Source organism: Solanum tuberosum, unplaced genomic scaffold (assembly GCF_000226075.1).
Source record: "Solanum tuberosum cultivar DM 1-3 516 R44 unplaced genomic scaffold, SolTub_3.0 scf00381, whole genome shotgun sequence".
Lineage (NCBI taxonomy): Eukaryota > Viridiplantae > Streptophyta > Magnoliopsida > Solanales > Solanaceae > Solanum > Solanum tuberosum.
Genome location: NW_006239304.1, coordinates 449769 through 459214, shown reverse-complemented (window position 1 = coordinate 459214; position 9446 = coordinate 449769).

Genomic DNA, 9446 nt, shown 5'->3' with positions numbered 1-9446 from the left:
GGGAGGGGGACAAATAAAATAAAAAATAAAAAAAACAGCACTAAGAAGGAACCACTCAGTATAATACTTTATACCTACACAGAGTAAGAATTTTAAAGACTTGTGAAGAATACATAAATTATTGTCTAATATAAAGAAGTAAGACTTGTGAAGAAAACATAAATTATTGTCTAATATTCCTTCTTTATAGGATTCTCTTTTCTTACTGATGGTATATATTTTTTTCTTTTACATTATTAGAAAGTCTTTAAATATTGTCAAAATTATATAAAGAGATTATTTCACTATTAAAGAATCAATCACTAAACTCAATACCCCCTTATGTTTAGGAATAGTACTGAATATTTGAAGTATATATTGATAATATAAAATGATCAATTTAACTTGAATTAAGATAGAATTAATTCTGATAAGTAATATTACATTAAAGAATTAATCAGGAGACTTAACAGTCAACACTACCCTCATGTTTAGGAGTAGTATTAAATATTTAAAACATGGACACTATAAAATAAACAATTTAACAAGAATTAGGATAGAGTTTATTCTGATAAGTGGTATTATATTAAAGAAATCAATCAGGAGACTCAACACCCCCTCTTGTTCAGAAGTGATATTGAATATCTGAAGTATGAACAATATAATATGAGCAATTTAACTCGAATTAGGATAGAGTTGAGTTTGATAAGTGATATTATATTAAAGAAAATAAACCTTAAACCTAATTTAATTCGAAACAACAAGGTTTTGTCTATATAATTTCATAAAATAACTCTCAATGATTTAAAAAGGCTTCAAAATATTTGACCTCATTTTTTCTTATAGGCCAACCCAAATAACACTAGAGGTAGAGGACACTCTTTAAAAGCCTATTAATTCCCTATTTTAAAGTTTTAGAAGAATGAGAATATGAAATAAACATACTCTTTTTAATGTAGAATATGCTACATATTTTTAAATCAACACAAAGTTTAAGAAAAAAAAAATATTCTTTAAATTTTATTTATGTGATTTTTTTCTTTTTATTTAGACTAAAAAAATGATATCAACTTTTCTATTTATTAAATTACAATTTAACTTTAAACACACTAAAGATGTAAAAACTTAAGTATTGCTTCTTTCATTTGATAATTTCTAGATAGGTTGTACAACTAGCTCCATCATTAAAAGATGATTATTAGAAGTAAACATTTTTTTAATTATTATTATTATTATTATTGTAAGAAATCTTGTCTATAAGAAATCTAATTAATTATATTAATCATAAAGCTGAAATCTAAATAAATATTAGAGGGAAACCTCAACCATTAATGGGGAATCAAGGAAATTAAAGGAGCTTTTGATAAGTAGAGAATTTAAATTCTCTGTGTGTACGCAAATTGCTAGCATGAGGCAGACAAACATAGAAGACTTTTATTCTCCTAATCATCAAAATTAAGTAAATTATTATATAAAAGAAGCTAGTCTTGTCTATTCTGGAACATTGTTTTTCTTTAATTAACAGATCATTCAAAAAAACTTTGGGTTATATGGAGAAACGACACTAGTTTCATCTTTAATTTATGACATTATTCAAGAATATTCTCTCACTCCATCTATCAAGGTTTTGAGTACATGAAAGATATAAAGGTCAATAATTAGAGTATAATATTAATAAATGTATATTACTATGTTTAGAGATAATACATTAGGTTTTGAAAATAAATTGAAAAATAAAAAAGTAAGAACTTTATATATAAAATATTTAAGACCATAAAATTCATTGTGTGTGTTTTAAAACTTTAATTCCTTTATTATATTTGATGTTATGGATTATTTTCTCGCATGATAAAATATGTATATTTATTATTAGTGTAGTAATATCTCAAACACCAAAAACTTCATTGAACTCAAAGTCAGTAACAAATTATACAAATACTTTATATTTTTACTTGTAGGAAAATATGCAGAAGAAATCTATAGAAACTGACAGTAATCCAGTGGTACCCTCTCATTGACAAAATCATGGCCATGATCAATTCATGGACAACTAGGAAATTGTCCTATGCAGGTAGAACATAATTGGTACAGACTATGTTGTTTGGAGTGCAATCTTACTGGGCACAACTTTTCATTATCCCAGCAAAGATAATCAAGCTGATTGAGGGGTTATGCAGAAGCTATTTATGGTCAGGGGTTAGATATGTTACTAAAAAGGCACTAGTTGCTTGGAAGAGAATGTGTAGTCCTAAATCTGCAGGAGGCATGGGGTTGATTAATATGCAAGTCTGGAACAAAGCAGCAGTGGTCAAATTATGTTGGGACTTAGCAAATAAGGAGGACAAACTTTAGATCAAATGGATACATACATACTATATAAAGGGGCAGAGCACTTGGCAAGAGAACAAACAAGCCAGCTGGATGATAAGAAAAGTCATGAGTGCTAAACATATAATTGATCAAGTCCGACTGATGAGGGGCAAGAAAGGGAGTATAATCAGGCAAATTTATATGTACATGATGGGTGAGCAATAAAAACCTGACTGGAAATGCCTCATGTTCAACAATGCAGCAGCTTACTTCACTATGTGGCTCATGCTTAACAAGATGTTAGCAACAGTTGACAGGCTAGCTAAATGAGGTGTGGAAGTAAATAAGTCTTGTATCTTATGCAAGAATGCAAAAGAGACTATAGAGAATCTGATCATCCAATGCCAATTTGCTAGAAAACTTTGAAAAAGGTTGTTTACATGGATTCATCATCATAGTGAAGTTCCAATGACATGAGACAGTTTATACAGTTGTGTATTCAACATGGGAAGGGAAAGACTAAAACAACCCAAATATTCAAGATTATCTTGGCTGAAGGTGTCTATGGGGTGTGGATTGAAAGGAATAACAGAATTTTCTTGAAAAAGAGAAAAATGGAAGAAAGTGTAGCCAAAGAGATATATAGCATACGTGACTATTGCTAGAGCTCCTGATAGTATTAAAAATGTTGTTAATGAATTTAAATTCTAAGTAATAGGTTGTACTGTTAGAGTTTAGTTTTGATGTTTTAATTTTGAGAACAAAGCATGATGTGATAGCTGCTTGTTTTGTAATGTTTTGCCGCTGGTAATTAATAAAATGTTAGTTACCAAAAAAAAAAATGAGAAAAAAACCTCTTTTATTTATAGTCAACAAGGATATATAACATGAATGTGTGCTATTGTATCTTATTAAAAAAGTGACAACTCATTTAATGTAAAAATCATTTCGTTTCTCATATTTTAAAATCCAATAATAATAGCAGAGCAATATTTATTCTTTCTTAGCTCTCTTATTATCTAATACTTCAATTTTTATGATTACCTATTTTCTTTGCTTTGTTGTCATATTATTTACCATTGTTATCGTTTTTTTCTCCAATATTTTCATTATACCTTCTTTACAATATATATATATAATTGTAACTAGTTAGGGTTGGATAGAGAATTTAATAAATTTAATAAAATTTGATGTTTAAAATTTTTATTGCTAAAATTATCTCACTATTAAAATTATATTTGGAGTCAAAATTTAATATTTAATTTCTTAGAATTTTAATAGTTATTTACTTGATGCAAGACTGCAATTATAACAAATACAATTTTTAGCATCAATAAGTATGTATATTAGCAAAACGTGTTAATTTTTTGTCGATATTAGATTATTGTTATTGGATTTGAAGTCGCTCTACGTTTTAGAAATATTTACAAAAAGTGTTAATTACCGCTAAAAATACATACATATAGCAACAATTAAGCTATTGCCGCTAATTAATTACTGTTAAAAATCATTTTGGATGTAGTATGCCACACAATAAACTATAAGAAATTATAATTTTGTGGTAAATAATGATTACATGTTTGGTATATAAGTTTTATTTTCAATATGAGCATCTTGTAACAATTGTTATATTACTTTTCTTAAATTATAATTTCCAAATTATTAATCTGGGGATAAAAATAATAAAATGACTCATATTTTCATTTCTAAAGTTGAAACTAAATTAAAGTTCATTTCAAGTTTAAACAAACACACATTTTAGATTACATTCAATATAAATTTTATTGTTATAGTCGAATGAACAATACATCAACCAATATATTCATTAATTCAGTTATTATAATTCAAAGATTAACTTATTAATCCCAAACAACCAACCCTAAATGAAAAGAATAAAATCAAATAAAATCGAATAAAATGTAACAGGCTTTGCAATATAATTTATATATAAAACATATTAGTATTCTATTTTTAAGATCAACCTATCAAATTGTCATAAAAAAAAATACTTATTATATCGTTGTAAGTCAACTTAATAGAATATTATAAAAATTGATATGTTCAATACATAGAATATAAAAATTAAAATGTCTAGCAAGCATATTAGCAGGCCGGTTGATAAAGCAAAAGCTCTTCTAATAATAGTTTCATACGAATCTAATATATATATATATTAAAATCAATTTCTTTTATTATATCTTATTTTCGCAAAGTGTGTGTTGATATTAATAATTACAATTTTCTTTTTATAAAATTTAAATTTTGAATTCGTTTTCAAAAAGATGCAAAGCCAAATTGGACCATTGCACTTTGTATGATAGTTTAAGAGAAAATTAAAACATGGGGCGGCTTCTAGAATTTCATATTTTTGACCACATTCACATTTCTCACACACACAGAAAGAAAGAAAAGAACTTTGAAAAGTGCTTCGAAAGACTTTAGGACAGCATCTAACCATGCAAATTTTCTTATGATTATGATTATGAATTGTGTTATCCCTTTTTATTTATTTGCTGCTTTACATTTACCATAAGTAGATTTGACTAGTTTTTTAAAGAAAAAAGAAGAAGATTAAAATGATGTTTAAATTACGATTGAATTTCTTGTAATAAATTCATATTTTATGGGGGATTTAGTGTTTCCTTAGATATTTTTTAAAAAATATTCTTTTTTTTAAAGCATAAATCGATTGTGATACAAATTAAAATTTGAGTATGAAAGAATGTGATTTACAAAATTAAATTTCAAGAGATTCAAATTATTTCTCTATGGAAAAATTGAAATATGAAGGAGCGGATTTTCATTTTTTTTTTGGTACGAACAATGCAAATGAGTGGTAATATCAGATTTATATTTTTTTTTTTTTGCTTTTTAATCAATGCGTGTGTACAAACGAAGTAACAAAATTTTGATTTGTTATCCAGCTTATCTGATAAATATATATATTAAAAAAATACTTTAAAAAGAATATCTAAAAGGGTCATATAGCCCGTAAAATATGATTTTGTTACTGCAAATTTGATTATAATAAAAGCATCATTTTAATTAGGAAAAACTACAGGATATGATAAACATCAATATACATTTAAGAAAAATAGCTATATTGTGTTTTTTTTCATGTTATATGGTTATACTTCCACAATAAATAGCAAAGTTGCTTATAGACAAATAAACAGTTTTATTTTATTGTATTTAATATAAATAAATATTAAATAGGAAAGTTATTATTACATGTCTAATTAATTATGTCATGCATGTTTTACGTGATCTTTTCCCATGTTTATCATCAATATTTTCTTTTCACCAATTATCTTTGTGTCACATATTTTCTGATTTTCTTCCCCAAATTCATTTCAATTCAAGATCTTTTTGCATCATTCTAGGTGCGATTTTTGTGATTTGTATCCATCAAGTATCTTTTAATTATATTTTTATCTCATTCTTATGAATATTATATTTCTATGGATCTATATTTTCATCTATTTTCATAGGGTTTTGATTGAAGGATTTGTTTTTTCATTACAATGGCTGAAATTTGTATTCCGAAGAGGGTTATGAGAGGTATACTTGATTTGATAAATTATTGGATGAACTACCTTCTTTTAATTTGTATATTACTCAGCAACAAGTCAAAATTCCAGGCTCTATTACTGCAATAATAGAGAACGAAAGAAGAACAAAGAAGGTTAATGACCCGATACTTTTGAATTTACTTGAAGAATCCAAACATGCAAAATCAGTAAAGATGAAAGAAGGTTCAAAACCTTTAAAAGTGAAAACTAATCTTGAAAAAAGAAGAGAAGTCAACAATCTTGATTCAAGTGGGAATGAAAAAAGAGTAATCCAACACGAACATAAGGCAAATGAGATTAAAATTTATTTGCTTTATTTTTTAGTTTAATATCATATTTATACTTATATATCTTGGTACTTGTATTGTGTGACATTGTCATTATGGATTTTCCTCTTGTATTGAAATAGTTAAACAAATTGAATTCGTATGTATATAGTTGTAAAAAATGAGTACATGAAGTAAATGAGCAAAAAGAGATTGAGGGTTGTGTAATTGTCAATTGCGTATATAGTAGAATATTCATATACATAGATACTTCTAATGTAATATTGACAAAAGTTGAAGTGGTAGTTTGTGAATACAAGTATATATATATATATATATATATATAAGTAGTACATTTATAGGGTTATTGAAGTTCAATAGCTATTAGTATGTTATTTACTAAAAATGACTACATTTTATATGAATATCTAGCTGTATTTGAATATCTTTTGTATTTTAATTTAATTATAAGTGATACAATATGAATTATAGTGCATTAAATAAGGTAATTTATGGTACTATAATTGAATCTCTTTAATTATTTCCTGAAATTCTCAACTTCTCATTATTACATTAACAACTAATGATTACATAGTCAATGTGTATACTCTTGAATTCCAATTAGTTTTTAAAAATTGTATACATCGTACACAAATTTTCATTGTCTCTATTGCTCTTGTTCAAGCGTAAAGGTATTTCACATAAATTTCTTAATTAAATTGATTTATTATAATTGTGAATGAATCTTGTTTGTTTCAATTTCAAATCGCGAACTTCACGACAAGCATAACTGTATCCCTAATATTGCTCAATACAATTGTGTTGATATATCAATACAATTGGACAATCTAAAAAAATGACAATGAACTATACTACAATATGATTATCCAAATGTATATGTATTTCACTCTATAAAAAATATATGTGATGTATACGTATACATTCAAATCTATGTAATGTATTTATGTATCCAAATGCACTTGTATTTCCAATTGGACAATCCATGAAAAAAATAAAAAGTATTCAAATGTATATGTATTTCACTGTGTTCAACATTCAAATACAATTATATGTGTCTAATCAAGAGAAGAAAATGTATTCATGTATTTGATTACATAGTCAATGCATATACTCTTAAATTCCAATTAGTTTTTATTAAATTTGATACATCGTACATAAATTTTCATTGTCGCTATTGTACTTGTTCAAGCGTAAAAGTATTTCACATAAATTTCTTTATTGTAATTGTGAATGAATCTTGTTTGTTTTGATTTCAAATGCGCGAACTCCCTGATAAGCATAATTGTATCCCTAAGAGTGCTCAATACAATTGTGTTAATATATCAATACAATTGGACAATCTAGAAAAAAATGACAATGAACTATACTACAATATGATTATCCAAATGTATATGTATTTCACTATATAAAAAAGTAGAATTGATGTATACGTAAACATTCAAATCTATGTAATGTATCTATGTATCCAAATGCACTTGTATTTTCAATTGAACAATCCATAAAAAAATAAACAAGTATATATTCAAATGTATATGTATTTCACTGTGTTCAACATTCAAATACAATTATATGTGTGTAATCAAGAGAAGGAAATGTATTCATGTATTACCTCATCTATATCAAAGTGAATTTTAACATAATTAAATTGTATATTTGAATTCTAGTGAAAATAACTTCTTCAAACAAAACCCTATGAAAATCGAGTAAGCATATAGATGTATACAAATATAAACGGAAAAAAAATACAACAAATCGTTCCTACAATCATGCAGAGAATCTTGAATTAGAAGAAAATTGAGAGAAACAATAATAAAAAGTGACATTGATGCATATATATTGAAAGAGACAAATATTGAATAAGGTAAGCATGGGAACATAGCACCATAAAACGTGCATATGACATTTATTAGGTGGATAGTGATATATTTCCTATTTAATAATAATTTAAATACATATAATTTTTTTAAAAAAACTGACAATTCATGTTTAATTAAGTTTGCTATATAATTAATATATAAGTATATTTATATAGCTTAAAATAAATAAATTGTAGCTATATACATTAAATATAAATTGATGTTTGTTATATTCTGTAGTTTTTCCTTTAATTTGGCCAAAGCCCAAGTGATCTACAACAGCCCTAAAGGGGAAAGAATGGATTTTTTGGACTTGAAAATCTAAGTAATGCAATGGCGAGGAATTTGGGCCAATAGCCCAAAGTTTAGATTTATTTTACTTCTAGGGTGTGTTTGAAATGTTTTCTATTTTTCTCATGTTTGGTTGGGTTAAATGTTTTGGAAAATTTAAGTTTATTTTTAAAATATACTAGTATATGTGCCCCGCGTTGCGCGGTTAGTTGATAAATGTAATACTAAATATTAATTTATTGAGAATTTAAAATTTTAACTTATTATAAGATAATATTATAAAATTCATTTGAGAATATTAATAGTTAGCATCTTGATATTTTATAATAGAATATTTAAGTAAATAAATCAATATATAAGCTTAACTCATTGTCTAAATTTAAAAATAATAATATCTTATTATTATTTCACTTATTTATTTATTAAATTATTTAAAATGATAAATACTATCACCCTATCCATGTTATTGAAAATTTTAAATTATATCTTTTAATTATTCTAAAAGTCATATACTAACTATGTTACATATATATATATATAAAAAATTTAAATCCAGCGAATTCACACACTAACCATCCTGCAAAAACAAACAAACAAATTTAAAAGCATTAAATTTTTATTTATTTATTTTTTCAAAAAAATCAACAAAAAGTAACATTTTTCTATAATTATTAATGACTATATATATATTCGTGTTAATATTCAAGAAGAAATTAAACTCAAACACATCAATACTTATAGTCGTGTGATGAAATTACGTGGGAGAAGAATTTAATAGACATTGACTGTGAAAGCATAATTGAATCTGTGGCAAGTTCTCATACATAGCCTTTATTGATTTGATGGAACTATTTGTATATCTCACTTCCTCTGTTTGAAATTTATCAGACAATTCAAAATTATTTATACTGTTTTAAGAGGAAAGAAATATAATCATTCTTCATTATCCCTATCCCTTCTTCAATATAATGTTTGATTCACTAATTAGTATTTCCGTAAATCAAAATTAAAAAAGTAAAAAACATTAACGTGTCTTTGTTTTTTTTTTTTTGCAATTCTATTTTTTGTAATTTTTACCTTTAAAAAAATACTGTTTTTAAAATCATATGGAGTTTGTTATTTTGCTTTTCAAAATAACTGTTTTGTTTTTT